The sequence below is a fragment of the Urocampus carinirostris genome, chromosome 17 (assembly GCF_059441175.1).
Source record: "Urocampus carinirostris isolate Australia breed hairy pipefish chromosome 17, RoL_Ucar_1.0, whole genome shotgun sequence".
NCBI classification, from domain to species: Eukaryota; Metazoa; Chordata; class Actinopteri; order Syngnathiformes; family Syngnathidae; genus Urocampus; species Urocampus carinirostris.
Window position 1 is genome coordinate 36,382 of NC_142365.1, and position 5,226 is coordinate 41,607.

The following is a 5,226-nucleotide window of genomic DNA, read 5'->3' on the forward strand; positions in this document are numbered from 1 at the left end:
GACCAAAGTGAAATTATCTGAAAATTAGCGGGGGGGGGGGGGGGGGGGTGAGGTGATTGCTAGCTGGGGGGGGGGGGGGAAACCAGGTAGGACCAGGGCAGTAAAAAGTACAATAAGTATAGGCCCTACAGTAAAGTGTTGGTGTAATGTACACATGAAAATCTATTATTGTAATTGTTAAATATTTATGGCCATTTTTATTACGTTATAATATTTTCGAAAAAAATGGGAAAACTGTCAAATAAATTTGAAAAGTTTACCACCTACCTCAAAATTCACGACTCTATCAGCAACTGGTACAGGTTGTTGGGGTGGATCACGTCTCTTTATTACCGCTTCCGATTGTGATGTCAATAAGGGATGGAGGCCGTAAAGTTTTGGAGTTTTCGTTTGGGCACCGAAACTTCCAGCGATGGAATAATTTGTCGTTCTTGACTGGAGTTCTTTCACGTGTTTTTTGCTCTTTGCGTGACTTTCAAGAGCTTTGAAACCTCTCCCACCATAGTCGATGGTATCATGACACCAAATGCAAAGTGCTTTCCCGGCACGATCGATCTTCCGAATAAAGTCATTGAACAAATTCGTCACAGTCTTCTTTCCAACATTCGTAGATAATTCCTTCTCCAACCAGTCCCATCGAAACTTGTTTTTTACAATCTTATCAATTTCTTTAGCTCGCGGAGCATCTTTGCGTTCGATCACGGACATCTTTCTTTAAACACCCGGCAAAAACGTGTGAGAAATGAACAATGGCACACTCCTATAACAAGCGCGTTTATTGGTCAACACGAGACTTCAACCAATCGCAAGTACGTTTCATTTCAGTTACGGGAACACTCAAATGGCATGCTGTCGAGACGAAATCGTTTTTTTTTACCAATTAAAACACCGGAAATTTTAAAATTTTATTTTTGGAGATAAAAAAAGCGGAATTCCGCGAATTAGCGGAAAAATCACATCCCTGTTTACTGAGCAACGTTATCATATTGCCTGAAAAACTGCGTCATGAAATGGCGGCCAGTTGTTGCGCCAAGCCACTGACATTAACGTCGAAATTGAAAAATGTGCACCAAAATAAGCGACGACGTTAGACAAATATCATCTACAGAGACGACGAATATTAAAAGTAAATCTGACATGCGTTTGAAACGTTATCCGCCGTTTCTCCGAGCAACATCGTTCGTTCAAGCGCGTCACACTTAAAAGGGGAAAGAGTTTCCAAACAAACTCACCAAAAGTCGTCTTGTTGAGATTTTTTGTGGTTTCCACGAATCGCTTAATGGCAAAAAATTCAAGTTGCAGTTTTCTGGGTGACCTGCAATGGCGACGGACGAAATGCGTCGATTGGAAGTTTACGTTTGAATGCGAGTGGGCGCGAAAAATGAAGGCGGGCTTCGAGCGAAGCGTCACGTGACCGGAATGTACGAACCCTCGTTTCCAGTCGAGCTCGTCCAGGGACCTAATATATTATTTTGTCTTCATTCTGATCTTAAAAAATGTTTTATATAAATACTACAGAAATACCACTACAGTAGCACTATGATTTAAAAACAATTGCAGAATAATTACGACGGATAATACTCAGAAAAATGCAACAACAACGTCATGTAGTTCGTGTACGAAACGGCTTTACGAGCCGGCTCCCCACCAGTCAAGAGGTGATTCCCTTCTAGATGCCTTTTTTTCATGGAATCTTTTCTTTTTCTTTTTACATTTTTGGCTTTTCTTATTTTGCTTTCGAATACACTGGGCCCTCGCTACTTCGCGGTTCGACGTTCGCGGCTTCGGAGCTTCGCGGTCTGTAATGGTTAAATTTGAAGGGGCGTCGCTACTTTGCAGATTTTCACTTTTTGCGGCCGACGACCCTAGCGCAGCGCGCCGTTCTCGTTTCCCGGCGCGCGGTTTCGGTGCGGCTTCCGCTTCACCGCCCCCACCTAACCCCACAGGCCCCCCCAGCTACCCCTTTCCCGCGGCCGTCTGTCTGTCGGCCGGAGCCCGACACGCTCGGCTTGTCGCGGTGTCGTGCGTAAAAAGTACCCGCGCCACGGGTTAGGGGCTCGCTCGCAGGAGCGACCGGACGGCACCCGCGGTGCGGCAAAAGTAAAAACCCTGAATTTGTCTCCGATCGTCCCGGGCGGACGTAAAATCGCCCAGCTGTGCGACTCTTAGCGGCGGATCACTCGGCTCGTGCGTCGATGAAGAACGCAGCTAGCTGCGAGAACTAATGTGATTTGCAGCTGCGACTGGCTGGCAACCAGTTCAGGGTGTCCCCCGCCCACTGCCCAGAGATGGCTGGGATGGGCTCCAGCCCCCCTGGGACCCTAATAAGGATAAGTGGTGCAGATAATGAGATGAGATGAGATTTTTTTTTTTTGAAGGTGCGCCGCTACTTCGCGGATTTTCACTTATCGCGAGTGGTTTCGGTCCCCATTAACCGCGATAACCGAGGTCTTGCCGTATTACTAGAACAGCTTCTTTTCCACATTCGCAGTGTTGCAGAAATGAGTTATTTGCTGTCCCCTTCGGATGCTGAGATTATTATTCAAGCCCTACTCTCCAGTCTCCCAAAGTCCAAAATCCAGAGCCTAAGCTGGTCCAAAATGCTGCAACTGGGCTTTTAACTAGACAAGAAAGTTTGATCACACGACCCTGACTTTTGGCTCACCTGCATTGGCTTCGCTCAGAAAATGACGGTCTATTAGTGATCTCAAGAGCCAAGAAGAAATCCGCAGGTTCGAGAGCGTTCTTCGTTCTGGCCCCTGTGCTGAAGAACCCTCTGCCCTCTGAGATTCTATTTGCGAACTTATTGGAACTGTTTCAATCTAGACTTAAAGCACACTTATATTCGATAGCTGTCAAGTAAATTGCTTGAAATGATATCGATTTAATTCAGAAGCTCGTTTTGTGGTGACCTCATCGGCCGGTAGTCAGGGCTCACGATTACCCACGCTAATTGATTTGACTTAGCCTCTCGCGTTCATGGTGAAGAAGCAATACTCTAAACATATTTGAATTTTAGTTTTAAATGATCGATGTTTCAGTTCCTTGATATGAATCATGATTGATCAGTCTGGAAAGAAAATGGAGACACAAAAATAGGGCGGAAATGAAAAAAAAGAAACCTCCTCAGACAAGTCTATCTCTTTTTGTCAAATCATTCAGCTAAAGGTTAGGGAAAATGAGAATCATGGTTTGGTTTTGCCATGTCTCCAGGCTGGGAAGAGGACGCTGTGCCTTTCAGCCTCTTGGTCGCCCAAGGCTTGCCAATTACATTCAGTATTAAATCAATATCATTGAAAGCAATTTACTCTACATAGTTTAGGAATGAACACATCTCATGTTGACAGTGTCCGTGTATTGCAACATCCATCTCGGCCTGGTCATCCTCATGTGCGACCCCTTTCTCTAGGTGACTTCATTTTTTTATGTTTTTTGATTTTTTCCTTGCCCTCATGTAGGTTTTAGATCAGAAGATGCTGTGACCAAAGTGTGCTCAAAGGGCTGCACAGACTACAGACTATTAAGACACAATCCCCCGATGTAAACCCTAAATGAGAGAAAGGAAAAACCCAAAAATCTGCATGAGGAAAATGAACAGACCTTGAAAAGTGGCCACAGATGTGGTTATCCCCCTTCAAGAATGTCCAGGCCAAAATGGATGTCTCAAGGGCACCAACAAACGACACACAGGCATCATCAAAATGACAGTCATAACCCTAACCCAAACCCTAACCCTAAAGCTAAACCCAATCAACTGTCCAAGTTACCTGGTTCAATCACAACCAACCAACCAACCGACCAATCGTGTATCCAATTGACCTGATCCAAACCCAATATCTGTGTATATTTTTGCTCGATTAAGCTCAAAACAGTCATTTATGTGTATATTTTTATTAGATTGGGCTCAAAACAGTCATTTTTGAGAGGAGAGGAGAGGATATGTCTGCTCGGGCAATTGGTATCGATCTCGTCGACCTCTAGCTTCCAGTCATTCCCAGCAGACTGCTGCCTGACTCCCATTTTCCCGTTAAATAAAAGGCTTGTGTAAGAAACGTCACGCATTTGGGTCCTTTTTTGTATTTATTTTTGTATCTTCAGGTATATGCTAATGTGCATTTCAGGCACTTTGAGTCTCCATATTTGTCTTCTCCCGTTCTGCTTTTAGCACTGGTATTCGGTGGCATGACACAATACAGCGTCATCTCCCGTCCATCCGTCCATTATCTTGACCGCTGGAGCCCATCTCAGCCGCCTTTGGGCAGTGGGCAGGCGACACCCTGAACTCGTTGCCAGCCAATCGCAGGACACACAGAGACAGACAATCCACTCGCTCTTTCATACCTAGGGACAATTTGGACCGGCCAATAAACCTGACGTGCACGATTTTGGAATGCGGCAGGAAACCGAAATGCCCGTAGGAAACGCATGCAAGCACGGGGAGAACATGTAAACTCCACACAGGCAAGTTCTGTCATGATTATTGATTAAGATCACCTGTGCCTGCTCATTTGGTGCTAGCCGCTGCAGGCTACCTGATTGGTTCCCTGTCCTTTTTTAAGCCCAGTCCTGTCATCTCCGGTTGTCAGTCCGTCAGCAAACAGTTGTTACAAGGCAAGCCTATTTGACCATGACTCCCGCCAGTCCTGTCGTTGCACCCGTTTTTCCACTCGTCCATTCCTGATCTCCCCGTATGACCTGTTTTTGATCTAGACCACGCTTTTGCTCCCCGTGGCGATCGTCCTGTTTTTTCCCGTCCTCGACACCACGATCTCCGGACCCGGAACTTGTTCCGATCCCGTGAGCGGCTTTCCTCCCGCTTCCGGTGAGCACCGGATCGCTGGCGCTGCCTTTCTCACTAAATTTGTGAGAAAAGTTACGCGATTGGGTCTATCCTTTGTGCCGGTTGTGGCCTCAGAACTGTGCCGCACACGGGCTAACCACTGTGCCGTCGTGCTCCTCACGGCATCGTCTTGCGGGGACATCATCCGCACTGTCCCCTTAACTTTCATATTTGAGACCCCCGGTATCGATAGGTAGACCCAATTGGCAATCCAAAAGAGATTGCGCCCGTGCCTAGGTGATGCTTGCTAAATGGGGATTTTCCTCTCGGTTTCTATCGAGGCCGCATAGCGAATGTAATGCGCCGGGGCCGTCGCCTAGCAACGCGCGGCCACCGAGATGCGCGCCGCGCACGGGCGCTCCGCGGAAAGCCGTTTCTGACCTTGG